General features: G+C 47.9%; 1 long non-coding RNA gene across 1 annotated transcript in view; it reads right to left on the bottom strand.

The window, feature by feature from the left end:
- Positions 1-7324: 7324 nt before the first annotated feature.
- LOC146431402 (uncharacterized) overlaps positions 7325-18482 on the bottom strand; it is a 46906-nt gene continuing 35748 nt past the window's right edge. The window contains exon 3 of the long non-coding RNA XR_014854840.1: positions 7325-7385. This is a non-coding gene — a long non-coding RNA (uncharacterized LOC146431402). The remainder of the gene's footprint in view (positions 7386-18482) is intronic.

Below are 18482 nucleotides of genomic sequence, written 5' to 3'. Positions count from 1 at the left end.
TCTACATGGAAAAAAAGAAGTTTGTTTTCTATATAAAGGCAAGATTTAAAAGGCATTTACTGATGCCTGGTTATGATTAGACTGACAAATAGATAAAGATGTTTAATGATGACCTCCTGTGCCCAAAACCCATTTTAAAGACGGAAATAAATCTTTGGGGGAAAAAAAACCACAGAAAAAAAGACTTTCCTCCTGGTTCAAGTGTGCAGAGCACATGGGAAAAGTTTCCATCCTGTCCATGGAGGTAAAAATTTGGTCACCTGTATAAAAACCTCCTTTACATCTTTCTTTATGTTCCTTCTTTCTGCCGGGAAGTGTTGATTGGAATTATTTTTCTTTCCATCTGAAGGTGGATTAGAAGAGGAGCCAGACAAGGCTTAGTGACTCTTCAGTTGATAAGAAAATAAATCAAAATGGCAATTCAGGAACTTTACAAGGAACTCAAGGAACTTTACCCATCACATTCCTGCTTTTCCAGACTGAGGAAAAGCGGGAATGTGAATCAGGATTATTAAAAACCACAACCAAGGAGCTTCTGGAGATTTCCCTCTCTCATCTCCTGGTGCCACCTGGGAATACGAATGGAATTCTGAACTCCTCGTGCAGAGTGGATATTCCACTGATATCCCAGCAGATCCTCCCTGCTTTATTCCCCTTTTTTTTCCACGTCTCATCCATCCTGGACATCTTCAGTTCATCTGGAGACGCTCGGAACGTGCACCAAGCCCTGGGGTTTGTACAGCACATTTGGACCCTGCACAGCATCAGCCTCATCCCAGGATTTTTGTGAGCTTCCCAGCCCGGTGCAGAAAGGCTGAAGAGTCTTTCTGACGTAAACAGAGCCTCTCGCCGCGGAAAGAAAAGCAAAGGGAATTTCTGGCACAATCCAGGGTGAGACATAATTTCGTGATGACCTCTCCCAGCTCTATCCCTTTGCTTGGCACCAGGGTCGGTGTTTGACACGCAAATTTGGGTTTCTGGCAGTCTGCAGGACTTACCAGAGCAGAAACCTCTCAGAGTCCTTGTTCTTACTGCTCCCTGCAGAAGTGGAGGAACAGAATTAATACAATTATTTTTAATCCAAGAGAAGAGGAAATATGGGGAGATTGTGCCCAGAGACACACAGGAAATCAGCAGCAGAGCAGAGCCACCAATTCCCATTTCCCAGATGTTCTGTTTGTTCCTGGGAAGGTTTTTCCCATTGCCACATGACCTGGAGCAGTGAGGAAGTCACATCTCATCCCAACCTCTTCCAGCTGCAGCTCTGCCCTGGTGGTTCCAGGAGATAAAATAATATTAAAAACCCTGTATTTTATTAAAAATATATAAAATAAAATAAAATAAAATAAAATAAAATAAAATAATATTATAGATAATATATAATATAATATAATATAATATAATATAATATAATATAATATAATATATATTGTATTATATTGTATTATATTGTATTATATTATATTATATTATAAAAATAATAGAATATATAAATAACTTGGTTTTCCAGGAAATAAAACTCTGGAATTTCGCAGCAGCCTGGCAGCATGAAAGACAAGCAGAGCTCCTCAGCAGCACAGAAGAATTTTGCCGAGTTTTCCGTTTTTCTTTGACTTCATCCAAAGTGAAGCCAACTGGATGGGACAGGAAAAATCTCCTGGCACCTTGGAAACATCTGGAAGGGAGAAGCAGCAGCAGCAGGAAAGTCCTTAGGCAGAAATTGCTGCAAACAGGATCGGGAAATTCGTCTCTCCTAAAGAGCTCTGGTGGCAGAGGGAGGATTGGGAAAGCCTCAGCAAACAGGGGTTTGTTTGTCTTGGAAGAACTTCAGGGAATCCCAGGGGAAGTGGGAAGTGAGTGGTGGAAATGACCCCCTGCAGCTTTTTACATCAGCCCTGGGGAAGTTCTCACTCCTCCAGCTTGCCTGGAGCTCTTGAACAAGAGATTCTCTTTCAATGCAAAGCCCTGGCTCCATCCCTGGGACATTTATCAGAGCACTGAGGGTGTTTCCTGATGAAAAAATGATGGAATTCCACCAAAACCAGAGCACAATCCAACACAGCACTAAGCTTATCCATGTGTTTTGTACACTCACTTTGACTTGGTCAGACAGGGGACAACTAAATTGTTTTTAGAAGTCCTTAAAGTGCTCCCAAACCTTCAGAGGGTCAGGAATGTGCATCAGACCTGGACTGGAAGCAGCAAACATCACAGAAGGACTTGAGGAAGTCTTCAAAACTTTGGGATACAGGGTTTGGAATATCCTAACCCTCATCCATCAGATGAAACCCATTCTTCAGGTGATTCCCGTTGGCTTCACCTTTTTTTTAGGGAGTTTTCCTGAGTTTGTGGTCAGGGGAGGCAAAATCCAGCTCTGGAATGTCCCTGGAGGGCTCTGCAGCTCCAGGCAGGCAGGGAAAGGCTCTGACACCTCGCTGAGCCACAGCCTTATCAGCCTCTTCACCCAGATGACTCAAAGGAAATACCAGCAGGCTTTGAAGCTCTGAACCAGGCAGGGAACAGCTGCCAGCTCGGCTCTGCTCCAACCCCAGCAGGAACAGAGCACAGCACAGCCCCGTGCCCAGGGTAACGCTTTTCCAGGCATTATTTGGGGTGTTTGTGTTTGTTTGCTGCTCTCAGGGCAGGCCGGCAGGATCTGGCGGGGTTTGCTGGGATTCCAGGCTTTTCCAGAGCCTCCTGACGTCAGGAATCTGTCAGGGAATGGTTGGATTCCGCAGGGAGACCTCCAGCAATCCATCATCCCAGCCTCCTGCCTCATCAACACCTCGTGCAGGTGGGAAAACTGGATGGGGAGAGTGGTTGGGAGTGGATTGCTGGAGAGTGGGGTCACTGCTGGGAGCAGAGCCAGAGCACTTCACTGCCACGTTCCCACTGGGGTGGCTGAGGATGAAGTGAGCTGGAAAAGGCAGGAAGAAATTCCTTCACATCTTTAAAGCAGAAACTTCTGTAGATTTTGGAGACTGAGTGATGCAGTGATGAAGCGGATTTTTAATTTTTTTTTTTTAAATTTCAAACGGGTTTGGGCAACATCCAGTGGGTTTTGGCATTAAAAGGAGAACGAGCAGGAGGACCATGCAAATAAAATTCATGCTGGCAGAGTTTCTTGGATTAGATCTGAATCAGAACTCATTCATTTGAATAAAAATCTGACATTTGTGTGTGTTGGCATGAAATGATGCCAAGGCAATGTCACCATGCGTGTGTGTGTGTGTCAGCTGTAGGTGACAAACTCAGGCTGATATTCATTGGACAATCCCACCAGAAACCTCTGGATTTACAGCCCAAACCTGCAAATTCCCATCATTTCCTGGGTGTTTCCCCACTATCCATAGTCTCACCACCACCAGCATTGCAACCCCCTGGAACTGCAGGCCTGGAATTGTCCCACTGCTCTCTTCCCCACCATTGGAACATCACTTCCCTCTCTCCTGAGAACCTTCAGCCTCTCTGTCCATCATCAACCCACTCCATGCAGTTTTCCCACCCTGGCAGCTCAGCTCCTGTGGATCTCCCATTGTTCCATGCCCTGCAATTCCTGCTGGGTCTCCCCACGGAGCAAATTCCTCCTGTGAGGTGGTGTGGCTGAACCTCTGTGACCCCACAGGCTCTGGAAAAAGGGCAAACCAGTTTCTCCCAGTGCAGCAGCAGCATTATGAGCTGTTGAGAAAGGAGTAGTCAAATAGAAAACCCAAATCTATTTGCACTTCAACCATTCTTGTTTCTTTGAGCTTTTAGCCCTTCCACCAGCATGGTGCCTGTCAGTTCTGGCCTTGTGGATTCCCTTAATCTTAGCAAGATAAAAGGGGGCAAAAGGAATCCTTTTGCCATTGAGCACAAGAAATCGCTAATAATATTAATGACTTATGAGAAGTAATTTGTATAATCACTCCTACCCTGGGGAATGTGATGAATATTCATGAATTTTACCTATAACACTGTGTCTTTGGGGTACTGAGGTGTGTGTGTTTGGTGGAAACAATTCCCCACACATCCATAACATCCATAAACATTCCCCACACATCGAATAAAGCAAATACCCACTGCTCTGACTTGGTCTCTGAAGTGTCTCTGAGCTCGACTGGGGGGAATCACTGTAGAGCTGTCATCTCCCCTGCCCTGCTCCCACTGTCACCTCCTGCCTTTCCAGGAAGCACAGGGACAGGGGGAGGTGACAGGACAGTCACAGGGGACAGGGAGGGCTGTTTGGAGTCACCAGCATCCCAAAGAGCCCCTTGGGATGTCACAGCCAGCTGTCACCCCACAGCAGAAGAGCAATTTTCCACAGATATGTGGAGCAGGATAGATTTCCTGCTTGGATGCAGTGCTGGATCGTTTTTTCTTCCCTCTGGGCTCAGCTGGCCTCTCTTTCTCCAGAAATTCCCAAGGGATTTGCACAGGGAGCTCTCGGGGTGTCCTCACCTCACCTGCCCAGCCCCTCTGTAAGGAAGCTCTGAAGACAACACTGCCACGTGGGAGAGGTCTCAGCATCTATTTTGTGATGGAAAGCACCCCAAAATGGGGTTTAGAACCCCACTGAGCAGCTCTGCCACCAGCAAAAGCCAACCCTTGGTTGGTGACACACAGGGTGACAAATCCCAGAGGATTCTGTCCTCCTGCCCCACTCAGCAGTGGGAGGACAAAACAGTCACAGACCCCAAATCTGCTGTTCCTGCAGCCTCCTCATACTCCTCTTGATCTTCTCCACCCCTCAGGTGGAACTTGGCACCTCTGGGAGCAGAAATTTGGGAGTTTTGGACAAGAGTGGGGGAAACTTGGTTATTGCAGCGCCCTGAGCAGCAGTGCAGACAGCAAATCCACATCTCCTCACCCCTCACTGCCATCCTGCCCCTTTCATGTGCTTCCCGAGGCCTTCACAGGGTCCATCAGCACCAAAAAGTTCATCTCCAAGCAAAAACCTCCATCCCTAAAGGATCAGGAGCCTCCCGGAGCCCTGGAGCAGCAGTGTGAAGGGTGTGAGCCATGTCAGCACCTCCATGTCAGCAGCACCACCTTGTTTGCAGCTCCTCGGTGCTGAATGAGCTGGAAAAACCCTCTCACGAGGCTCTTGGTTCCCAGGGCAGACTCTTGTTTTTATTAGAACATCTTGGACAGAATCTCGTCTGGCTGACATCGATAAAAATCCGGTTCTGCTACTCCAGGCGAGGGGAGGATTTCAGATTTCACATCCTGGTGTGGCTCTGAGCAGAGATTGTCCCTGTGCTCACTGGGGACTCCTGGGGAAGTGGATAAACAGCAGCTGGGAGCACAGGAATCCACAATTTGAAGAAAATATCGTGGATGTTTTACAAGTATCCCATGGCAGAATAAAATTGGACAACATTGTGACACGAATCAGTGAAATTACCAACAAAATTAGGTAAAATCAGTGAAATTACCAACCAAATTCAACTCTGAGGCTGTAAGAAAGTTACTCTGCCTTAAAAATGAGAATAAGAACAGAAAAGCAGCTTGAGAAACAACAGTTGAAGGTCAGAGGAAAGTCCACATCCACCATGGGATCAGTGATTTCTTTCTGTTTCTGCCCTGGCTGATTGGAACCCTTTCACTTTTCCAAAGGAATTATGCAGCTCCCAAACGAGTCAACAACATCAAATCTGGGGGGAAAACCAGCCAAAAGTTAAGTAATGTTAATTGCCTCTTTCTGTGGCGTGTGGTGAGCAGAGCAGAGTTCACTGGAGCGTGGTGGGAATTGTCTCAGGATCATTGTCCAAGCCCTGTGCCTGCCTCTCACACCTCCCCAGGGAGCCTTTCTCCTCACTGCTGGGTTGTATTCCCAACTTCCAGCATTGGGAAATCCATGGGGTTGTGTAAATCAGCCTGACAGTGACACCTCTGCCTGTGACACTTCTCTGTCAACTTTTACCACTGAAGGCACCACAGGGATTGAAACATCCCCCAAACAGCAGGCTGGGGAGGAATTTCCATTCAGGAAAGCTTTCCACTCCGAGATCTCAAAACAAGAAATATTTCAGAATCCCTGAGGTTGGAAAAGATCTCCAGGATCAGAGTCCAGCCTGTGCCTGATCCCCACCTTGTCCCCAGCCCAGAGCACTCAGTGCCACCTCCACTTTTCCTTGGACACAGAGAAGCTGGGATGTGTGACACAGCAAGGAAAACAAGGATGGGCTGAACTTGCAGGGAATTTTCCTTCTAGTGGGAACTCTTGGCAAATTTAAGCAACCAGCCCCGATTTTCAGAGCAGTCCTGAGTTCATCAGGGACGGAAGGAAAGTTCTGCAAGTGCTGTTTATCTCTTGATATCAAACTCCAGCTCAACACAAACTCCCTGCGCTGGGAGTTCATGACCAAGTCTGTGATTCTCTTCCCCTGCAGCTCAGAATTTCACAAGTTTTTTCGGGACTCCGCCTCTTTTCCTATTCCCATGGCACAGGGGACATTGAGAAAGGAATGAAAAGGGAAATTAGCTCCATCCCAGCTGGAAAACACCACACCACCCATCCCAGGCAGGCAGCAGCTTCCTAGACAGGCAATTCCAGGGACCAAGCTGGCACTGGCCACAGGAGTAAATGAATCAGAAAATGACTACGCCTTCCAGGGTGGACAATAAAGATCAAATCAGGATTTGAGGTTGTTTGGCTTTTTGTGAACTCCAGGAGAAGGAAGGGTTCAAGGCAAACACGTTCAATCAGTTTTGGAGATCTTTCCACGGCTGCCTGATGGAACCAAAGGTCTGTGCCTGACCAGGAGTTTCAAGGAATGAAGGATTCCTGTGGCGAGGGCTGAGTGGAAATTTTGCTGTGTTTTATGGACTTTAACATCATTTTTGTTTTGCAAACAACTGGGACAAGAGCAGAGGCTCTGATGGAAGCAGCTCAGGCCTGGGCTGTTGCCAAGTCCACGGTGGATTGTGAGTGTTTGACTCAGGGCTGAACAGCTCAGGAAATCTCATTTCGAGCTTGTTCCACGGTCCTGAGCTGCTCCCACTTAGGAATGATTTCCTGACATTCAGCTGACACTTTCCTTCAATTAGTCATTCCATTTCTCTTAACTAACCCCCTAATTGCTTTCCTTTCCTTGTCGGTGTGACCCTCCTTCTGTTTGCAGTGTCCTGTTAGTCACTGCTTCGTTTGTGTCACTTCCATGTCCCTTCATGTGTCAACAGCTCAATGCTTCCCATTTATTTCCATTTGCTTCCAATTATTGTGTTTCTCTGGCTTTCTTCTCACTGCCATCCATGAGGTTTTACAGAACCTTCCAGTGCTTGCTCTGTCTCTTATCCCAGTGTCAGCACAGCCTCAGTGACACCCAGAAGTGACATTTCCCAGAATTCCAGAATCATTTAGGTTGGGAAAGACCTCCAAGGCCATCGAGTCCAAGCTGTGACTGATCCTCACCTTGTCCCCAGCCCAGAGCACTCAGTGCCACCTCCAGAGATGGGCACTCCAAATCTCCCTGGGCAGCTCCTGCCAAGGCCTGAGCACCCTTTCCATGGAGAAATTCCTGCTGCTGGCCAAGCTGAGCCTCCCCTGGCCCAGCCTGAGGCTGTTCCCTCTCCTGCTGTCCCTGTTCCCTGGAGCACAGCCTGACCCCCTGGCTGTCCCCTCCTGTCAGGAGCTGTGCAGAGCCACAAGATCCCTCTGATCCCTCTTTTCTCCAAGCTCTCCCACAGCCTTGGATAAAGACACCCCAGGTTCTCCCACGACCATTCCCATGCCCTACTTTGGGTAAAAATGACACCAATTGCTCCCATTGATGCAAGCCAAGGATGTCTCCAGGTGCACCTCTGATGAACAGTTTTGCTTTCAGCCTTCAGCACAGCATTCCTGAGGAGTGAAGTGTGATGCTTCCCAAAGGGATCCTGAGCCTGCCTGAGTCACTCCAGCTGGTTCTCACAGGTCCCATTCACAGAATCAGCTCCTGCTGCCCTGGAGTCACTCACCGGAGCTGATCTCAGCTAATCCCCAAATCCAGCTCCACCCAGATACCTTTTTCTCTCTGCTCACACCAGGGAGAAAATGCAGACTCTCTCCAAGTATGGAGAGTCCTTGCTCTTGCTTTTGAGATGTTTCACATGTGAGGACTTCCTAAGATAAGAATTTCAGCCTGGCAGCTGGCAGAGATCTCACTGCTGAGGGGATTTCCATAACCATGAATCCAGTGTGGGTTCACCAGACACACCCAGGCTCTCTTTGGGGACAGCAGGAACCCAAACTCCCTTTTGGGGTTGGTTTCTAACCTGGGGTGAGGCAGCTGCTGAGGTGCCACGGGCAGTGTTTTTCCAGGCACATCCTTTCCCAGGCTCTCTGCCTCACCTCTTGCACCCTCCCCACTCCTGTTGTGCAGTGCTCTCCCTCGATCCCATAATAATTTCCCTCTAAATTCCATTAACACTCACTAGTCCTTGTGCCAGGAGTGTTTAGTTAAGGTCTCTACAACCTTTTCCTCTGAGCAGATGCTGCTTCAGAAACATTCACCTGCTTTTGTTCTCCTTGCTGCTCCTCCCAGAGCTCTGCCTTCCTCCCTCGCTGAGCAAAGCCTGCAAGTGCAGCCACCCCATGTGTAAAAACCACATTATTCCCATGGAGAAAATTACCTTTATTCCCTCCACTCCACCCAGATCTGCACCACGAGCAAAGCTGCACGAGAACAGAAGTGTGAGAGAGAGCTACACAGCACGTGGGCAAATAAATTCCTTGGCTGTTGCTCACATTCTGCTCCTTCAGATTTTATTTTTTAAAAAAAATCACCTCCAAAGCGTGTGAAAGAGGGAGTGTCCCCATTAGAGGAGCTGTGCTGCGGAGTGTTCTCACATTTCCTCACACCTCTGAGTCATGAGCGATCCAAGCAGGAGCTGCGCTGATCTCAGGGCTGATTTCAGGGCTGATTTCAGGAGTTGCCACCTCTCCTGGAGAAGCTGCTCCTCAAATTGAGCCTGGAGCCCAATTATCTGCTCTTCTCTGCGGGATAAATTGGGCAAGGCTGGCCAGAGGAGGCTGCACTCGAGGCTGAGCTTTCAGCACCTTCACAGCTCTGTTTTGGACCTTATTACCTTGAAATCCATTTATTTTGTGATGCCCAAAGCTGCCCAGGGCAGGAGGCAGAGGCAGCCCCGCTCTGCCCACGCTGTCACAGCCCTCGGGGTGACACAGACCTGGCTGCAGGTGACAAATCACAGCAAAAGAGGATTGGGGAAATGGGGAATGGGAATGTTTCATAAGCTCTTTAGTGCTGGGGGAAATGATGGTTTGAATCCATCCACCCCACAGCCCCAAACCACACCAGGGGAGCTGGGAACAGCCACATCTTCCACTGCTGCCACAGCCCAGAGGGATGATTTTGGAGCCCCAGGGGACACCGACAAGTCACAGCATCCCAACAAGCCGCTGCTCATCACTTTGGGCGTGGATATCTCCCGTGTGGCAAACTGCAGGGCCGTGGCAAAAAATATCAGCTTCACCTCTGCCTGCTCCCTGGAATCCCAGATTTTTGGGATGAGTCCATAAAGATCAGCTCCTTCCAGCCCACCTTCCACTGGAGCAGCTTGCTCCAAACCCTGCCTGCAGCAGCAGCTCCTGAGTGCTGCTCTGCCGGGCACACATTTTAATGAAATTAATAATTGATGTCACCATTTCTAAACTTTTCATTGCAGTTTCCATGCGAGTCCCCTGGAGACTCCCGGGAGCAGTGGCAGCGGTTTAATTTTACTCATTTGTGAACATGAGTCAGACTTTTATTTTTTAAAAAATATTTAACAAACTCTGGGCTCCCAATTTCTCTGTCAACAAACCCCTTCTGCAAGTGCAGCTTTTCAGCTCTTCCCCTCCAACCAATTCTTCCCTAAGTTCAGCTCCAGTCACGCCATAGCTTGGCTGTGAGGTGACATTTTCTGGGATGCATAACAGCCTGGGAACTCCGAATTTTCACGGATTTGGGTGCTAAATGCTGACATCGAAGCGATGCAGAAGACAAAGGGTCGCATTTTGAGGTGGATTCACGTCCCTAAGTGATGCTGGTGCATTTGGAGATGCAACTTTCTCCTCTCTCCGGCAGGTTTGGAGCAAAACAAGATAAAGCAGCTTTTCCCCCTTTCATTCCAGCCCTGGCTCCGAGCCGACAGCAACAACCAGGCGTGGCACGGAGCTTTGAAGTCCCGAACGCATCGCAATGACTTTGTTTTGCTTCCTTTGGCGCTCCTGGTGGGTTGCCTGGCGTCTTCCTGCAGGGAGTGCAGTGCCCTTCACCCCGCGGGGCTGGAGAGCAGCCCACAGTCCCTGCGATGGGATGGGATGGGATGGGATGGATCCTGGGGCTGCTCTGGAGCCAATTCCCTCAAATCTGCCGCATTTACAGCCTCTGCATGCTGCCATTCCCAAATCCGTGCTGGCTGTGGTGCCCGAGGGGATTCAGGGTCATTTCTCCCTCTCATTTCTCCCCCTGTTTCTCATTTCTCCCTCTGTTTCTCCAGGTTGTCCCTTCAGGCTCTTGATCTTTAGTCGATCCTGGCTCTGCTCCTTCCCTTCTTTCCCACTGTTCCTTCTAGTCTTTTTCCTGGATAAATCTTCCTCCTGGATAAATCTTTCCTGGATAAATCCACCGACTTCCTCCCTCTTCTTGTTCCCTTTTCCTCCACTTTCCAACCCTTCCCCTGCAGCTTCCCACTGTTCTTTATAGTCCTTTTCCTGGATAATTCTCCCTCTGGCTCATCAACTTCCTCCTTCTTCCTCCACTTTCCTTCCCCTGCAGCTTCCCACATGGATTGTCCTCCCATCAGCCACTGCCAGTTTGTGTTTCTGGGGAAAAAAAATCACAAATCCAAATTGGGAATTCCTCTCCATCATTGGGAAGGTTGCTGTGATCCAGCTTTCCCTCGACCCAAAGGGATCCCACCTCTCCTTCTCCCAGGAAATGGAATGCCAAACTGGGTCATCTCTTCTGTTTCCAGAAGCCAAAATTCTCCCTCCTCTTTGCCTTCCCTGATTATTTGATAGCCAGAGAGCTGGATAACAACTCTGGGAACATTGGGCTCCAGGGAGAAGTTGGTGTCACTCCAAGGTACTTCACAAACAGATTATCAGGATGTGTTTCTCCCACTTCACCTCCCTGCAGTTTTTTTGGATAATTGTGGGACAGAAGCCTCAAAAAGAAGCTTATCTCCTTAGTAGCCTCTGGAATTTGAAGGAAGCAGAAGTCTCCCAAATATTTCTGCTTCTCCCTGCCTATTTTCCTTTATTTTCACCTCTCCCTGGGCACAGGCTGGAAATATCCCTGAATTCCTGGCTCCTGCAGGGATGTCCACATCCCAGGGAAGGTGTCCACAGTTCCTGTGCTCCTCTTGGCCTCTGGAATGAGCTCAGCCACGAGAAGGCACAAAACAACAGGAGTGCTGTGATGTTTCTTCCTGGGGAAATGGGAAATGGGAATGTTTCGTACGCTCCTCAGCGCTGGGGGAAATGATGTTTTGACATCAGCAAGTGGCAAATGCCTGAATCACAATTCCAAGGGTACAAACCAGCCCTTTCCCAGTGCCTCCCAGTGTTGCCATTCCACTTGGCACTGGACCTGCAGCCTTCCACTGGGAATCACCAGCTCTGCCCACTTCCAAATCCACACCTGCCTGGCATAAAATGTCCTAACTTTTCTCTTGAACAGCTAATGGATTTCACCCAAATGAAGTGGCAGGGATAATTAGGAAGCCATCAGGCAGCCTCTCTCCTCTATTTTCCAGCATCACCTCCTCACCAGAGCAATCCCATCCCAATCCCTCTGCAGCCTTTTCCCAGCAGAACCTCTCTGCTCTCCCTCTGGAGAAAGGAACCAGTGAGCACCAGGAAATAAATAAAAGCCACCTGGATTGTTCCTGTGTCTCCAATTGGTCCAAATCTCACATTATTCCAACCTCCAGGGAAGAGCAGGGGGTTGGCTTCAGGAGAGCTCATTCTGCTAGACAAGAGCTCCCTGCTGTGTCCTGAGCTTTCCCCAAAGCCCATTAGAGTCCATGGAAAAGCTCCTGCTGCTTTGGATAGACTTGGCAGGAGGCCTTATTAGAAGGGATTTTAAGTGAAACCTTCAGATTTTGCTGTGTGGCTCTCCAGGAAAGCTCCTTTCAAGCACACTGAGCCTCAAAACCCTCAATCCTGTACTTTTGTATTTCTGGGACAGGAAAAGAAATGGAACACCGAGGATTAGACCATAATCTGTGCCCAAAAGCAAGGCCAGGAAGGGAGCAGGAAGGGAATTATCCTGCTGACACAGCTCTGACACTGAGCCTCCCAGTACCTGCACAGCGTTTCCAACCCGAAATCCTTCCTTGTTCTTGCAGCAGCTGCATGAACCACAAGCTCCAGTTAAATACTCAGACAGGCATTTTATGGCCTCAGGAGCCTTTCCTGACAGTTTTACCTCCTGCAATGAATTAACTTCCTTCAAAGCTGTCAAGGATTCTGCAAAAGCCTTGGAAGGGCGCTGCTAGTTCCAGAAACTTCCTGAAGAGCCAAGTCCCTGCTGACTCCTCTAAATCCATCAGGATGTCCCAGAAATGCCTTCAGCCCATAATGTCACTGCTGATCAGCCAAGGCAGGAGTTGTTTCATTCCTCAACCTGGCTGTGTGGCTTTGGTTTACAATATAATATGGTTTACAAAATAATATGCATTATATGCATCTTATTGATAAAATAATATTCATTTTCCCCCCCAGCAATCCTGGGGTGCAAAGCTATTTAAAGGTGGCACTGCTGGCACCAGGCTCTTCCTGGAGTTTCCCAAGGAAAGAAAATTCACAAGGCCAGGAAGGGAAGAAAAAACCCCATGAAAAGTGCAAAGAAAAAAAAAAAAGTCCAGGGGCTGCCAGGAGCACACAAAGAGTCTCAGTTTCTCCGCAGGGATGTTCCTTTCCAGGCAGCTCCCCTTGGTGCCAGGACACCTCTGTTCCCTATTCAGGAATCCCAGCACTTGGAGCCATCTGGACTTGCCCAAAATTTACAAATGAGGGCATGTCCTCAGTTCCTGACTGAATAAACAGCATTTTCCCAGGGGGTTTCTCCTGCAGTTGGATATTATCCCTATGATGGACGCTGCAGGACATCCTCCAAAAATGTGGGGCTGCTACAAGCAGGAGGGGGAATGTGGGAATAACCAAATATCCCTACAGGAAATCTGTTTCCATCCATCTGTTTTCAGCCGGTGTGGCCATGAGGACAGGGCCAAAATGGGGCAGATTTTCCTGATTTCAGGTCTCCACTTTCGTCCCTCTGCAGAGTGCAGCACAGTGTGGGACACAGGGAATGTGAGCTCTGCCTCTGCAGGCTCTGACAGCACCTGAGTTGGGGCTATTTAATAATTTTTTCCTGCTCCTGCAGACTCTGAAAGCACCTAAGTTGGGGCTATTTAATAATTTTTTTCCTGCTATTTAATAATTTAAAAAATAATTTATGCAACCTGCCCCCCAATTTTCCCTGCCAACAATCCCCAGTGGCTCCGGCAATTTCAGGAGGGAGACGACACCTTGTTCCTTTGAGATCTGCCTGTCCAGGCTCTGATTCCATTTCCAAACCTCTTCTCCCGCCCTGCCTCATCACTGGGTGAGATCTGGGGACACCTCAGGGGTGATTCCTGTTTGGCAGAGGTTGGAAGTTGGGCAGAGCTGCTTCCCAGAACACCGCGGGCGTCACGGCTCTGCCGGCGGCTGGCACTGCCAGCAGGGAGGAAGAGGGACGGACGCTCTGAATCACTGCAAAAAGGGACAAAACACCGCTTTTGGCAAGCGGGACAGGACGGAAACTCGAGTTTTGGAGTATTTGCTGAAGGTTTAGCCCGTGTGGTGAGGGTTTTAATGAAGAGATCCTTTTTTCTGGGTGTCTTACAGAAAAGTCAATTAGCACTCACTGAAAGGCAATGTTGTCCTAAAGACCCTTGGGGAATGGCTTTGTTTATTCAAGATTAAATAATAACACGTGGATATAATAAAATCCAGCCACTGCCAGCTCGTTTTCCCAATCCCAGCTCGGGATCCTGCAGCCAGCTCGTTATCCCAACCCCTCAAGGAGAAGTTAATATTCCTCTTCCCCCTTTTCCAGATGGGAATAGTGAAGGAAAGTGAGGGGAAATGACTCGTTTGGTGTTCTCCAATTGCCCTGCCCTAGTTTCCTGCGCCCTGGGAAGAGCCAAGGATAAGTGACCTGAAATGCACCACAAAACGAGATCTTTTCAACACAAATCTTTCAACTTCACCTTTTGCTTTTGCACACAAGTTCACCAGAGATAACCAGAGCTCGTGTTTGATATCTGTGTTTCCGCTGGGAATTGTTGGCAGGGAGAACTGTGGGGCAGGTGACACAAATTCTGCAGGAAAAGAAGATTAAAAATTATTAAATTGCCCCAACTCAGGTGCTGTCAGAGCCTGCAGGGGCAGAGCTCACATTCCCTGTGTCCCACATTGTGCTGCACTCAGCAGAGGGATGAAAGTGGAGACCTGAAATCAGGAAAATCTATCACAATTTTTCACCGTAAAAGCAATATTTCTGAAAGAAACGCTCAAGGTTTAACAATCATGTCAAAACCTGAGGAGAAACACTGAGTTTTAAAGTGAGCAAAGAAAGGTTTCCTGCCCAAATATCCTTTCCATGTGATCCCCATCAGTCCATAACCTCCAATCAGGAAAATCTGTCACGTTTTTCACCATAAAAGCAATGTTTCTGAAAGAAACACTCAAGGTTCAACAATCAGGCCAAAATCTGAGAAGAAACACTGGAGTTTCAACCTGAGCAAAGAAGGGTTTTCTCCCCAAATATCCTTTCCATGGGATCCCCATCAGTCCGTAACGGTGGAGCTGAGCAGGGCACAGAGCTCTGGGTATAACTCAGATTTCTGCCCATGGAAACTCTGTCATTTTGGGAGGGGAGGGGGTGTTGGGTGCTCCCCCACCTCTCACAGAGGTAATCAGATTCCAGGGAAATCCTGGAGAACTTCCAAAGAGCAATGAGTTGCCTACACCATTCACATGAATTTCCCCTCAGCACGAGCAGAGCAGAGATTGCTCCAGGATGATGCTTTTGCTCTGTTGTTCCCTTTTTCCATTTCTTCCTCCTGCTGCTTTCCCCACTGAAATCCCATTTTCCAGCTCTTTGGAATCCTCCCGCCACCTTCCCGGAGAATGGCGGGAAAGGTTGAGTCTTCCTGTTTACGAGCAAAGAAATTCCTTCCTGGCCAGCAGTCCCACCTCCTGGGCAGTGCAATTAACATTCCTAATTGTTTTTCCAGGCAGAAATGTAAAGGCAACGTTTTTTTCCTACTGCTGAAGGCATGAAAGGCAGGATGCAGAACATGAAAACATGTTTGGAATTCCTCCACTGCTTCGAACATCAATCCTCCATCTCTGTGTGCATCACCGTGTTCAACTTTGTCCTGCTGTTTCCAGGCTTTTCCCTAATCCTATTCCTGGAGCAGAGACAGAGAAATAAATTAATTTCCAGGGAAAATGGTGCAGCTTCTTCTGGCAGCCTCAACTCACCAAGTTTCTCCCAGTTTCCACTCCGAGCCGAGAGAAAAGATCCTCGCGAAGGAATTTTGCCGCTGGTTGCTTTCCCTTCGCTCTCCCTGAGCGTCCAAAGGAGCCACGGTGAGTTTAGCACCAATTTCATTGCTCTGCAAAATGCCAGGGATGTAGGAGAGAGCTGAACGTGCTGAATTCTGGCTGCAGTGGCAGATTCTGTGCAAAATCCTCCTTCAGAACTCTGCCAAGCCATCCCAATCCTGGCCTCCTGCCGCAGACTCATCTCTGCCCGTGTTCAGACCCCTCTGTGGAAGGGATGATGATGATGAGTGGTCACAAAAGTCCATTTGGCAGCAGTTTCCTGAATTTCCAGTGGTTTTTCCTGAATTTCCAGTGGTTTTCCCTGAATTTCCAGTGGTTCTTCCTGAATTTCCAGTGGTTCTTCCTGAATTTCCAGTGGTTTTTCCTGAATTTCCAGTGGTTTCTCCTGAATTTCCAGTGGTTTTCCCTGAATTTCCAGTGGTTCTTTCTGAATTTCCAGTGGTTTTTCCTGAATTTCCAGTGGTTTTCCCTGAATTTCCAGTGGTTCTTTCTGAATTTCCAGTGATTTTTCCTGAATTTCCAGTGGTTTTCCCTGAATTTCCAGTGGTTTTCCCTGAATTTCCAGTGGTTTCTCCTGAATTTCCAGTGGTTTTCCCTGAATTTCCAGTGGTTCTTCCTGAATTTCCAGTGGTTTTTCCTGAATTTCCAGTGGTTTTTCCTGAATTTCCAGTGGTTCTTCCTGAATTTCCAGTGGTTTTTCCTGAATTTCCAGTGGTTCTTCCTGAATTTCCAGTGGGTTTTCCTGAATTTCCAGTGGTTCCTACCACCAGCAGAATCTCCTGATATTCTCACCAGTGTCTGCTGAGGGTCAATTCAATGTCAGAGGTTCTCCATGTGCATTCCAGGACTCCCTGAAGCTTCAAAAACTCCCCAGAGGTGCTGAGGATTTGCCTGCAGACACAATTTCCATGCACACCAGGAGCAGATATCCACGGATGCACCAAAGATCTGGGGCTGGGAATGTTCCCCTGGATCCTCTGGGATTTTGTTATCCTGGGCTGTGAGCAGAGCTGGGAGATGAAAGCATTCAGGGCTGGAAGGGGCTGGAGTGAGGCTGAGTTATTCTAGACACACACAGAGCTCTTATCTCTCAGCTCCACTGCTTATCACAAAATGCTTCCAGCAGGAAAGGTGCCTCAGTACCTTTATTTATAGCTCCTCTCTGACTGTTCTTTGCTTTACTCACCCAGATATTCCTCATTTATTCAGAGAGAACTGAGCAGGAGGTGAATTCCATCCCTGCTCTGGGCAGACCTGCCCTGGGGTATTTTCCTTCCAGTGCAATCCCTGAATTGTTCCCAAGAATTTTGCACCTGGCTCAGTTATCCCTTTCCCTTTGCTAACCAGCTCTCTGCTGATTAAACAACATGTTGTGGCTCACAGGGATTTTTGTTTATTTTTTTAAATAAATTGAATGCTGATGAAGGAATAGGAAGAGTTTCAACATCAACACACCCTCCCACATGGCAAAAATCAAACTTCCAGCACAGGCAGGGCTGGATATCGACTGCCCAATTGAGGGATGGTCAGGATTGGGTCATTTTTTTCCAAAAAAAGGGGAGAAAGAAAGGGAGTAAAGAGAACTCAGCAGGGGTTTGGGGTGGTTTGGTTTTCCAAACTCATCCAGGGCTCCTTTCCCCTCCTAGGAAGCTGCTGAACAAGGTCCCTGCCTCCTCTCTTGTGGAGGATCACATCCAAAATGATGCAACTCCAAAGGGAAAAAAACATCATTTATGGAGGCAAATGAAGGACTAATTCCCCTAAATTGGGATGTGAAGAGCAGAGTGTTCTGAGTCCCACAGATCCCAGGGATGAGCAACAGCCTATTAAGGTGTCATCACAATATCCACACAAACAGAGCTCCTCACACTGGCAATAGGAACAGCTTTAAAATCTCTTTTTTTGGCTGGCAATTAATCTCTTGGGGAGAATAACTAACTTTGAAAATATTTGCTTTGGTTCTCATGGAAGGGAAGGAGGCTTAGGCCTGGTTTGGGATGCTCCTGGTGATGTCCAGGCTTTCCAGCCCCTTTTTTGGGGGTGGCTCAGCAGGGGATTTGCACAGCCCTGCTCAGTTCCCTCCCAGCACTGGATGTCCCCTGGAAAAAAGGGACAGAACTGAGCCAAAACCTCAATTCACTTACAAGCCAAAGAAACTTCCACATCTGGAAACATCAAAGATGCCACTGGCTCAAGATGAGTCCCACAGCCTTTGCTGTTTGTATATTTTAAAATACAATGCTGCATGATTGTCACTAATTAACGAGATCAGCCAGGCTGCCTTCAGCAAAACACTGCTGGGGATGAAATTCTGATTCTCAATTACTCTGCAAAATAGTGGATGCATGGAAAATCAAATGCTGCTGGGGAAAATTTGTGCTTGTGGTTGATTGCAGGCATCGAATTAGAGCCTATTTATGTTTTTGTAATGCTGCTCAAAAATTTCAGGGTGAAAAGACAGATAAATTCACAGCTAGCAAACTCCTCCCAGTGACAGGCTGGCAAACTGGTTTGACAGACTGGGATTGTGCTCTGCTCACTGGTGATGCCATTTTCCAGCAGGTTTTCCACTGGCAACCAGCAGCTCTGCCATGCCAAGAGGAATTAAAAATGGGATTTCACTGGGATGTGAAATTCCCATTCCCCTGCCATGGGAATGTCTCACCAAGCTGAGCTGAAGGCAGGCTATATGAGATTTTGGGCTGTCTCAATTTCAATAAGAGCTTATGATAAAGTTTTATATTAATATTAAAGTTTTAAATGTCTAAAGGCTGCTGTGACACCTCGGATTTGACCAGGGAGGGGTTTGGGGTTATTTGGGAATCAGCTTGTTGGCTTAAAAAAAATTTTTAGTGCATTTCTTACTTCACCTTTTCTATTTTTGATTGAT

This window comes from Lichenostomus cassidix, chromosome 13 (genome assembly GCF_008360975.1).
Source record: "Lichenostomus cassidix isolate B80296 chromosome 13, HeHo_3.0, whole genome shotgun sequence".
Classification (NCBI taxonomy): Eukaryota; Metazoa; Chordata; class Aves; order Passeriformes; family Meliphagidae; genus Lichenostomus; species Lichenostomus cassidix.
Note: the sequence above shows the minus strand (reverse complement) of the source record. Positions and strands in the feature narration are given on the sequence as shown.